The following is a 12,847-nucleotide window of genomic DNA, read 5'->3' on the forward strand; positions in this document are numbered from 1 at the left end:
AATCTATCTGTTTCTATAAAGCCGGTATAATTCGGCGTAAAACACCAGCTTCTCAGGCACGCGGCCTGAACGGTCTGTTACACCTAGTCTTTGCACATCTGACTGCAACCGTTCTTGAAAGCTATTTAGTGAGATGTCCTTGATGACAACGAGTTCCATTCTACTATGGTTCTCGGAAGATTTAATTTTTGAACACATCAATCCTTGGTTAGTAACTATGGTACTTAAAGGCACGACTATTTTGTCCTTTTCCGGGCTGGTATTAGATACTTATCAGTCGGTACGTCGACAAGTTTATTAGCCACATCTAAATATCCTTATTCAGTTGGAGGACAGTGTCCCACTATGGCACCCCCCACAAACGGTGCCCTGAGTGGTTCCAACTCGTTGGGAGAAGTGGTCACCTTCACCTGTGACGCAGGGTACAATCTGGAGGGCGATCCTACACTGACCTGCCAAGCCGACGGCACCTGGAGTGGAAGTCCACCCACATGTTCAGGTAAAATGATCTGAAACTAAATATGATAGTAATACGATACTTAGGCATGTTTTACACACGCGTACACTCGGAGCACACATGCGTGTGTAAACCGGGCCTTATTTGGAAGTGGAACTTTTACCTCTTTTAGAATTTCGTTTATTGAAACAGAGGTTGACCACATTCATTGAAAAATGTATGTTTTAATTTTTTTGGGATGACAGTTTCTTCCACTTTGCAGGAATTTACTGGTCATTTGATTCATAATTCATTGACATTTACGGGTCATTTGATACACAATTCGATGGTTGAAAACTTTTAACAGTCAATATGTAAAAATGATTGGAACAGCGAGTGGTCTTGATTGGTCTACTGCTACTTAAAAATCGAAAGAATAAGTTTTTACCATCAATTTTCAAATATGTTCCTGCATTGCTGTGTCTGTTTAGCATCACCTGAATATCTAATTATTGTTGAAATCTAAATTTTGTCATTTACATTTTCTAGTTTGACAAATCATTAATTTTACTCCATGCCGCCATACAGCCGTACAGTGTCCCGCACTGACAGCCCCTGCCAACGGTGCCGTGAGCGGGACAAACTTCTACGGAGACGCGGCCACCTTTACCTGTGACCCAGGGTACAACCTGACTGGTGCATCGACACAGACCTGTCAGGCGGACACCACTTGGAGTGGAAGCTCACCAACATGCGCAGGTGAATATGTGTAAACCATTTGAGGATAACTGAGCGAAACATTTTCCATGAACAGCTTTACAGTGTCACATATCAAATTCATCAAATTTGCCTTTGAATGGTTCAATACATTCTGGCGTCGTGTGGCGTAACGGCAGGGTGTTCGGCCCAGAACCAAGAGATCCCGAGTTCGAATCCCCCTGACGCCACTGATGTTGTGCCATGATGGCCACTGATGTTGTGTATTGAAAAATGGGTATGTTGTTATCTGTGCGTGGCACTGTTGATATAAGTTATAAAAACTTGATTGCAGTGCCACGTCGCCCTTGTCTGTCAAAAACCGAAGTAACAACAAAAAAATACATTCTATCCTTTAGCCTTACAGTGCCCAACACTGTCCAACCCTTTAAACGGTGACGTGAGCTACAGCTCCAGATACCTCGGAGATGTGGCCACTTACTCGTGTGACGCTGGATACAACTTGATTGGCTACTCTACACGGACGTGTGAGTCTTCAGGGTCCTGGAGTCAAAGTGCACCAACTTGTCAAAGTAAGTGGAACTAAGTGCGTAACTTCAAACAAGTTGAATAGCTCTGTATTGCTGCGGGATTTGGACAACATGCTTCCACGTCATAGGTGATACCTATCGTGAGGATGCTATAGTAACCATGCTATCAACATTAAAGTTTCATTTTGATTATAATTATATCCATGAAAAAAGGAGATATAGTTTTGAGCGTGTTTCTGTGTGTGTGTGTGTGTGTGTGTGTGTGTGTGTGTGTGTGTGTGTGTGTGTGTGTGTGTACGTGTGTGTGTGTGTGTTTGTTTCCGGATTTTTGTAGTCAGCATAACTCAAGAAAGTGTGGATGGATTGTAATGCCATTTGGTATGTGGGCAGGTGCGGGGAAAACAAAGGTCAAGGTTGATTTTGGGCCCCCTGGTATGTGACCTTGGTATTGCAGCAGAATTTCAATTTTTTGCACCTTTTGACCTGAACATGTTATGGTCTTTATCTTTGGATGGCAGATAGCTTGTGGTGTAAGGAAGAAGTGCTGTACATTTTGGCCGCCTCCTAGCAGCTTGCTCTAGAACTTCATTGGCATTTTTGTCAAAATCTTCCAAGGAGAATAATTGAACAAAGGAAGGTTGGATTTCCATGATATTAAGTATGCTGGTAGCTTAGACAGATGTGCATAACGAAGTGCAAATCATGCAAATGGGACTTAATTTGCATGACTAATGAGGAAAATCTATATTTACAGTGTTTTACATTCTAGGCATGTTGTGGCATCTAACACCTGTTAGTTTCGAAACTGTGGCAATTATTCCCCAGGGGCCCGACAGCTAGTGGTCAAACCACAAAGGACTGTACAACCAAACCTTTATACTTGTTTTTACTATGTGGATAGCTGGATATATTTGATATAACGAAATTGTAAAAATGCAAATCAGGCTCTGATTTGCATAATCAATAGGGAAATCTTATAGACCCACTCCATTCAATGGTAAGGCAGTCAAAAAAAGCAACATAGGTTAATGCGGGAAAAAGGGACATTGATGGATAAAGTTATGCAAATGAAGACCTAATTTGCATAATTAATGAGAAAATACTGTAATTCCATATCGGTAGATAACTGGAATTTCATACTTGTGGTATTTGGAAGTTATATGAGGGTGAACGTGGTTGAATATAGATAATGCAAATGAGGGCCTGTTTTGCATAATATGTATTTCATGGAGATGTGAGGTCTCCGAACTCCTGTTTTGATTCTGTGAGTTATTCACTTATGATTGATTCCTCTGGTTAGCATTGCTTATGTTTATCTGTTTTTCCTTTCTTTTCTCTTTCGTACTGCTTTTCTTCATTCTGTTGTCTTCTTCATTTCTCTTTACTTATTTCTATTTTAATTTTTCTCTTTTTCAATTGTCAACTCTTTTATCCCCGTTTTGCCTTTTCTTCCATTTCTTTTTCTTTCCTTCTTTCTTTCCTTTTGCCTTTTATCTTCCTTTCTTTTCTTTTCTTTTTCATTCGTTCTTTCTTTCTCTCTGTCTTTCTTTTTTTCTTTCTTTCTCCTTTTTTTTCTTTCTTTCTTTGGGGTTCAACACTATCTAATTACAGTTGTGGAGTGCCCTGTGCTATCCAACCCTACAAACGGTGACGTAAGCAACAGCTACAGAAATCTTGGAGGTGTGGCCACCTACTCGTGTCACGCAGGATACAACCTGATTGGCTACTCTTGGCGGATGTGCCAGTCTTTAGGCACCTGGAGTCGAAGTGCGCCGACTTGTGAAGGTAAGTGGAACTACGGAACGTCGAACAAGCTAAATAGCACTGAATGGCTGCGGCTTTTAGACTGCATACTTTCACGTCATAGGTAATGCCTGAAGACAGTAACCAAGCTTTAAACATTAAACTTTTGCTTAAAATTTCATTGCGTGAGTCATGCACATAAAATCTCTCCATCTGGTTGGTACATGGTATTGCAAAAGTAATTATCACAAAGGGATTATTCTAAATGTAGAAACGACCAATGCTCATATTCTCAACTCCATCACAAGTAAAGTTTTTAGCTCAAGTGGCTTTCACATGTCCTGATATTCGTGGTATAGGGAGAAAATATGTCACAGGTATAGAGTCCATTCCAAGTCACCGCAAGGGTTGTTATTGTCACAATTTACACCTGTTTGGCCACACACACACACACACACACACACACAGACACACCCAAAACTATATCTCCATTTTCCATGGAGATGATAAACCCACTCTTCTGGTGACGTTACTGACATTTGCTAATGAAAAATTAATGAGCTAACCTTATTTGGCACAAACAGCCTTTATTTTGTTCTGAACCCAAAGTAGCAATGTCAGACGCAACCTGATTGACTGACAGCTTCCCCATCGACCTTTACGGATTTCCACAAGACGAACGCTGTACCGAGCGAATCAAGCCTGCTGGAAGAGGGTGTCATTTACATGTTCCAGCTTGACAAATCATTGATTCATGCCGCCATACAGCCGTACAGTGTCCCGCACTGACTGCCCCTACACACGGTGCCGTGAGTGGCTCCAACTCTTACGGAGACGTGGCCAGCTTCACCTGTGACCCAGGGTACAACCTGACTGGAGTTTCCATTCTCACCTGTCAGGCGAACGGCACTTGGAGTGGACTTTCACCAACGTGTGCAGGTACGATGTTCCAAAATTTAAGACTGATCGTAGTATTATAACCAGGGAAGCCTTTTTTGAACTTGACCTCCGTTTCCACAACATCTACACACCTACAAAAAATCATGAAGATCCATCAACGTTTCCGTCACTTTTTTTGCCTACATACAAACACACAAAAATTAAAAGTCCGCTGCAGTACTGTTGAAAACGCAGGGTGAACCATTTTCGAACTTGACCTTTCTTTGCACAACCACTACATACCTACCAAAAATCATAAAGATTCATCGAAGCTTTCTTGAGTTATGCTCTTGACATACATACAGACCCACCCAACAGATGTCTCAACCGAAAACATAATCTTCTTCGAGTACTAGTACTCGGCGGCGATGATTATATCCCTGTTTTCCTAGTTGTCTAGAGTACGATAGTAACTAGCTAGATGACTGAAATATAGCGTTAGTCTGATCTAACGCTTAAACGTATTATTGCCTTCGCCGTAGGCAGAAGGGTATATTTTTGGTCGGGATTTGTGGAGTGATGGTGTTGGCAATGTAACTCGTAATGCCATGGACAGATGTTGGTGATTTTTGGTAGGTAAGTTTTTGTTGCGGAAACGAAAGTCAAGTTCGAAGATGAGTCCTCTTGAGGGCTCCTTTGCTGCTGCAGTGGACCTTTTGTGTTCGTCGGTTTGTTTGTTGGCGGCATAACTCGAGAGAAATTAGATGGTTCGTAATGAAATTTAGTAAGTTGTTGGTGGTCAGGGAAACGAAGGTCAAGTGCGAAAATGGGTATTCTGTGGGGTTCCCACGGTACTTCAGTGGGCAATTTTTATCTAAATTTTGGAGGAGGATAACTCAAGCAGGGTTTGGTGGATTTGCATTGTTTTGGGCAGGCAGGATCCTTTGGCGATGTTGAACATTGCATGGGGAAAGGCTTCTGTAAGCGCAATGTACGAACCAAACAAACTACTAACCAACCATGCCAACGAAACCACCAATTTATATTTTCATGCAAAAATAAAAAAATAAATGGATCCTTCAAGATTAATGTTGTTGGTTCATTGCGTTCAATTTACTGGTTCAACCATGAAGAATCCTCGGTTTCACTCTATGTTGCCATACAGCCGTACAGTGTCCCGCATTGACAGCCCCTAGAAACGGTGCCGTCACCGGCAACAACTCCTACGGAGACGTGGCCACCTTCACGTGTATCCCATTGTACTACCTGGTTGGCGAATCAGCACGTACATGTCAAGCGGACGCCACTTGGAACGGAAGCTCACCGATATGTAGAGGTACAGTGGAAGGAAATTAAGTATCATTTCATGCGATACTCATATATAAGTAACGTTTCTCTCTTCTAAATTGCTTTTATGAATTCATCAGACGAAGCCAGAGGGTTTTTTGGGTGGGGGAGGAGGGATTGGTGACTGATGGCCCCATCTGTATATATTCTGAGGCTCAATGTCTTGGGAAAAGTTTCTATTTTCTACATTACCACTGTGACAGTATTACCACCGGAATGCAAAATTTTAGGGTATAAAGATAGTACCGTTTTTGCAAAACGTGGTTCTTCTGATCTTTCTTTAATGAATAATTGTAATTAGCATTCCTCTTCCATCGACGAAGCAATGTGTGTAAAACGATTACCGAAATGTAGAAGGAAGATTTTACTGGTGAGTTGGGTTTTTGAGGGTTATTTTTTATAAGCTTGATATCTGTTTAATGTAGATGGAAGATATTACTGGTGAGTTGGGTTTTTGAGGGTTATTTTTTATAAGCTTGATATCTGTTTAATGTAGATGGAAGATATTACTGGTGAGTTGGGTTTTTGAGGGTTATTTTTTATAAGCTTGATATCTGTTTAATAAAGAAGGAAGATATTACTGGTGAGTTGGGTTTTTGAGGGTTATTTTTTATAAGCTTGATATCTGTTTAGTGGTGTGGATCTTAACCCGAGTTTAGGTTTAGGTTCGGACTCGAGTCCAGAGGTTTAGGTTCAGGTCCGGACTTGAAAGTCCGGACCTGAACAATAATTTTGGAATATTTTTTTCGTGTTACATGTAAAATTGCATATTGGCAGATATTTTACACGTAATTTGAAAACTATATATACGGAATTATATACAGTCAGTAATTAACACAAAAGTTCAGTTATAAACACAAAAACAGCAATGTTTTAATATTTTTCTAGTGCAAATTTCACGATTTAAGGAAGGTTTTAATTAAGATGGTTTAAAACAAAAAGGAGTGTATGAGTGAGAGAAATTTTTTTTTCAAGACTTGTTTCCAGACGTTTAGGTTTTTTTGGACTTGAACCTAAACGTTTTACAAGTCCGGAACCGGTCCGGCCGGACCGATCCGCACCACTATATCTGTTTAATGAAGAAGGAAGATATTACTGGTGAGTTGGGTGCTTGAGGGTTATTTTTTTACAAGCTTGATATCTGTTTAATGAAGAAGGAAGATATTACTGGTGAGTTGGGTGCTTGAGGGTTATTTTTTATAAGCCTGATATCTGTTTAATGTAAAAGGAAGATATTACTGGTGAGTTGGGTGCTTGAGGGTTATTTTTTACAAGCTTGATATCTGTTTAATGTAGATGGAAGATATTACTGGTGAGTTGGGTTTTTGAGGGTTATTTTTTATAAGCTTGATATCTGTTTAATGTAGAAGGAAGATATTACTGGTGAGTTGGGTTTTTGAGGGTTATTTTTTATAAGCTTGATATAAGAAGGAAGATATTACTGGTGAGTTGGGTGCTTGAGGGTTATTTTTTACAAGCGCTAGCTTGATATCTGTTTAATAAAGAAGGAAGATATTACTGGTGAGTTGGGGTTTTGAGGGTTATTTTCTACAAGCTTGATATCTGTTTAATGAAGAAGGAAGATATAACTGGTGAGTTGGGTGCTTGAGGGTTATTTTTTACAAGCTTGATATCTGTTTAATGAAGAAGGAAGATATTACTGGTGAGTTGGGTGTTAGAGGTTTATTTTTACAAGCTTGATATCTGTTAAATGAAGAAGGAAGATATTACTGGTGAGTTGGGTGCTTTAAGGTTATTTTTTACAAGCTTGATATCTGTTTAATGAAGAAGGAAGACATTACTGGTGAGTTGGGTGCTTGAGGGTTATGTTTTATAAGCTTGATATCTGTTTAATGAAGAAGGAAGATATTACTGGTGAGTTGGGTTTTTGAGGGTTATTTTTTACAAGCTTGATATCTGTTTAATAAAGAAGGAAGATATTACTGGTGAGTTGGGGTTTTGAGGGTTATTTTTTACAAGCTTGATATCTGTTTGATAAAGAAGGAAGATATTACTGGTGAGTTGGGTTTTTGAGGGTTATTTTTTACAAGCTTGATATCTGTTTAATAAAGAAGGAAGATATTACTGGTGAGTTGGGGTTTTGAGGGTTATTTTTTACAAGCTTGATATCTGTTTAATGAAGAAGGAAGATATTACTGGTGAGTTGGGTGCTTTAGGGTTATTTTTTACAAGCTTGATATCTGTTTAATGAAGAAGGAAGATATTACTGGTGAGTTGGGTGTTTGAGGGTTATTTTTTATAAGCTTGATATCTGTTTAATGTAGATGGAAGATATTACTGGTGAGTTGGGTTTTTGAGGGTTATTTTTTATAAGCTTGATATCTGTTTAATAAAGAAGGAAGATATTACTGGTGAGTTGGGTGTTTGAGGGTTATTTTTTATAAGCTTGATATCTGTTTAATGAAGAAGGAAGATATTACTGGTGAGTTGGGTGTTTGAGGGTTATTTTTTATAAGCTTGATATCTGTATAATGAAGAATGAAGATATTACTGGTGAGTTGGGTGTTTGAGGGTTATTTTTTATAAGCTTGATATCTGTTTAATGAAGAAGGAAGATATTACTGGTGAGTTGGGTGCTTTAGGGTTATTTTTTACAAGCTTGATATCTGTTTAATGTAAAAGGAAGATATTACTGGTGAGTTGGGTGTTTGAGGGTTATTTTTTATAAGCTTGATATCTGTATAATGAAGAATGAAGATATTACTGGTGAGTTGGGTGTTTGAGGGTTATTTTTTATAAGCTTGATATCTGTTTAATGAAGAAGGAAGATATTACTGGTGAGTTGGGTGTTTGAGGGTTATTTTTTACAAGCTTGATATCTGTTTAATGAAGAAGGAAGATATTACTGGTGAGTTGGGTGTTTGAGGGTTATTTTTATCAAACTTGATATCTGTATAATGAAGAAGGAAGATATTACTGGTGAGTTGGGTGTTTGAGGGTTATTTTTTATAAGCTTGATATCTGTATAATGAAGAATGAAGATATTACTGGTGAGTTGGGTGTTTGAGGGTTATTTTTTATAAGCTTGATATCTGTTTAATGAAGAAGGAAGATATTACTGGTGAGTTGGATGTTTGAGGGTTATTTTTTATAAGCTTGATATCTGTATAATGAAGAATGAAGATATTACTGGTGAGTTGGGTGTTTGAGGGTTATTTTTTATAAGCTTGATATCTGTTTAATGAAGAAGGAAGATATTACTGGTGAGTTGGGTGCTTTAGGGTTATTTTTTACAAGCTTGATATCTGTTTAATGTAAAAGGAAGATATTACTGGTGAGTTGGGTGTTTGAGGGTTATTTTTTACAAGCTTGATATCTGTTTAATGTAGAAGGAAGATATTACTGGTGAGTTGGGTGTTTGAGGGTTATTTTTATAAGCTTGATATCTGTTTAATGAAGAAGGAAGATATTACTGGTGAGTTGGGTGTTTGAGGGTTATTTTTTATAAGCTTGATATCTGTTTAATGAAGAAGGAAGATATTACTGGTGAGTTGGGTGTTTGAGGGTTATTTTTTACAAGCTTGATATCTGTTAAATGAAAAAGGAAGATATTACTGGTGAGTTGGGTGTTTGAGGGTTATTTTTTATAAGCTAATGATATCTGTTTAATGTAGATGGAAGATATTACTGGTGAGTTGGGTGTTTGAGGGTTATTTTTTACAAGCTTGATATCTGTTTAATGAAGAAGGAAGATATTACTGGTGAGTTGGGTTTTTGAGGGTTATTTTTTATAAGCTAATGATATCTGTTTAATGTAGATGGAAGATATTACTGGTGAGTTGGGTGTTTGAGGGTTATTTTTTACAAGCTTGATATCTGTTTAATGAAGAAGGAAGATATTACTGGTGAGTTGGGTGTTTGAGGGTTATTTTTTATAAGCTTGATATCTGTTTAATGAAGAAGGAAGACATTACTGGTGAGTTGGGTGTTTGAGGGTTATTTTTTACAAGCTTGATATCTGTTTAATGAAGAAGGAAGACATAACTGGTGAGTTGGGTGTTCGATGTTTATTTTATACAAGCTTGATATCTGTATAATGAAGAAGGAAGATATTACTGGTGAGTTGGGTGTTTGAGGGTTATTTTTTACAAGCTTGATATCTGTATAATGAAGAAGGAAGACATTACTGGTGAGTTGGGTGCTTGAGGGTTATTTTTTATAAGCTTGATATTTGTTTAATGAAGAAGGAAGATATTACTGGTGAGTTGGGTGTTTGAGGGTTATTTTTTATAAGCTTGATATCTGTTTAATGAAGAAGGAAGATATTACTGGTGAGTTGGGTGTTTGAGGGTTATTTTTTACAAGCTTGATATCTGTTTAATGAAGAAGGAAGACATAACTGGTGAGTTGGGTGTTCGATGTTTATTTTATACAAGCTTGATATCTGTATAATGAAGAAGGAAGATATTACTGGTGAGTTGGGTGTTTGAGGGTTATTTTTTACAAGCTTGATATCTGTATAATGAAGAAGGAAGACATTACTGGTGAGTTGGGTGCTTGAGGGTTATTTTTTATAAGCTTGATATCTGTTTAATGAAGAAGGAAGATATTACTGGTGAGTTGGGTGTTTGAGGGTTATTTTTTATAAGCTTGATATCTGTTTAATGAAGAAGGAAGATATTACTGGTGAGTTGGGTGTTTGAGGGTTATTTTTTACAAGCTTGATATCTGTTTAATGAAGAAGGAAGATATTACTGGTGAGTTGGGTGTTTGAAGGTTATTTTTTATAAGCTAATGATATCTGTTTAATGTAGATGGAAGATATTACTGGTGAGTTGGGTGTTTGAGGGTTATTTTTTACAAGCTTGATATCTGTTTAATGAAGATGGAAGATATTACTGGTGAGTTGGGTGTTTGAGGGTTATTTTTTATAAGCTTGATATCTGTTTAATGAAGAAGGAAGATATTACTGGTGAGTTGGGTGTTTGAGGGTTATTTTTTATAAGCTTGATATCTGTTTAATGAAGAAGGAAGACATTACTGGTGAGTTGGGTGTTTGAGGGTTATTTTTTACAAGCTTGATATCTGTTTAATGAAGAAGGAAGACATTACTGGTGAGTTGGGTGTTCGATGTTTATTTTATACAAGCTTGATATCTGTATAATGAAGAAGGAAGATATTACTGGTGAGTTGGGTGTTTGATGTTTATTTTATACAAGCTTGATATCTGTATAATGAAGAAGGAAGACATTACTGGTGAGTTGGGTGCTTGAGGGTTATTTTTTATAAGCTTGATATCTGTTTAATGAAGAAGGAAGATATTACTGGTGAGTTGGGTGTTTGAGGGTTATTTTTTACAAGCTTGATATCTGTTTAATGAAGAAGGAAGACATTACTGGTGAGTTGGGTGTTCGATGTTTATTTTATACAAGCTTGATATCTGTATAATGAAGAAGGAAGATATTACTGGTGAGTTGGGTGTTTGATGTTTATTTTATACAAGCTTGATATCTGTATAATGAAGAAGGAAGACATTACTGGTGAGTTGGGTGCTTGAGGGTTATTTTTTATAAGCTTGATATCTGTTTAATGAAGAAGGAAGATATTACTGGTGAGTTGGGTGTTTGAGGGTTATTTTTTACAAGCTTGATATCTGTTTAATGAAGAAGGAAGATATTACTGGTGAGTTGGGTGTTTGAGGGTTATTTTTTACAAGCTTGATATCTGTTTAATGAAGAAGGAAGATACTACTGGTGAGTTGGGTGTTTGAGGGTTATTTTTCAAATAAGTTTGATATCTTTTTACAGGCCGTTGCCCTAGAGTGTATCCCCCTATAGACGGTGTAATCAGCACGCGACGCGTTGACGACACTCTTGTTGCAACCTTCTGGTGTCAATCAGGATACACGCTTGTGGGCAATACTACACGGACTTGTCCGGCTCAGAACCCAGTATGGAGTGGATCTCCAGCAACATGTGCAGGTAAGCTCAGTGCAGGCGATAAAACAAGAAATGCCGTTTTAAAAAACTGGCCGGGGCAAGGTTGGAATAGCTACGCCACCTTTTTTATGTCTTTTTTTCTCGTTTTTTTTGTATGAAGACATTCAAGATAAAGAACTTCAATAAAGATAAAAAAACATTTCGCAAAATCTTTACATGTTCTTCCTCGAAGAGTTTTATTCTTATTTTTCTTAGGGGAAATAAGTCTTTCTCGCATATTTGCCAGAATATTTTAGATATCTACTTTAATCTAACTCCATCCACGCAAGAACCGATACATATAAACACTCCTTCTTTCCCCGCACTATCCCCCAGTGGAATGCCCTGCCTCGCACGGTTGCGACGGCTCCCACCGTTGAGTCGTTCCGTGCCAGGCTGGAGGCCTGCCCGCCTTAGCCCGGGACCTCAACTCCAACCCTACTTTGCCCCTGAAGGGGCTCTTTGGGGGTACCAGCGATGTAGATGTAGATGAATCGTTCTTTTTAAGTCTTCACACAATATTTGTTTCATGTTTGGTCAAATGGAGTATTTTGAAAAATCTACTCTTAAGACTTGTAAACTTTGTTTTCTTTATGTAGGACGTCTGAGAAATATTATTCTTCCTTTTTCAGAGTTTGTTTCTCCATTTTCTTGACAAAATACAATTAAGAACAACAAAAACTTATTCCTTAATTAAGTCGTCCATGATTTCGTGTCTTTTATTCATGAACACGGGGCTTTTTGACATATACTTGTTCTTGAGAGTATGGTTATTTGTTCCCATCTTTCAGCCGTGCAGTGCCCGATGCTAACAGCCCCTGCAAACGGTGCCATGAATGGGTCCAATTATTATCAAGACGTGAAGAACTTCACGTGTGATTCCGGATACGACATTTTAGGAAGCTCTTCATTAACATGCCAGGCTAATGCAACTTGGGATGGAGTCGTCCCAACATGCACACGTATGACAAACATTACATTTACGAGTATTGTGCTATTAACAGGTTTGAGTTCTTTTAAGTCCTGCTGGATTTCCAGAGCAAAAATATACACCCACTGCTGAAGTGCCCAGACACCTTTGAAACAAAGTGTACAAGCTTGGTATTGTTCATTTTAAGTTACTTCGCTTTACAACAACCGCGCGGGTGCAACGTACGCATTCTAGAAATATCCTCAACCCGACGATTGTCAGGGCTAGCATACAGAACAAGCATGTGCCAACCGACAATTGTCAGGGCTAGCATACAGGGCAAGCA

This window comes from Branchiostoma lanceolatum, chromosome 1, assembly GCF_035083965.1.
Source record: "Branchiostoma lanceolatum isolate klBraLanc5 chromosome 1, klBraLanc5.hap2, whole genome shotgun sequence".
Classification (NCBI taxonomy): Eukaryota; Metazoa; Chordata; class Leptocardii; order Amphioxiformes; family Branchiostomatidae; genus Branchiostoma; species Branchiostoma lanceolatum.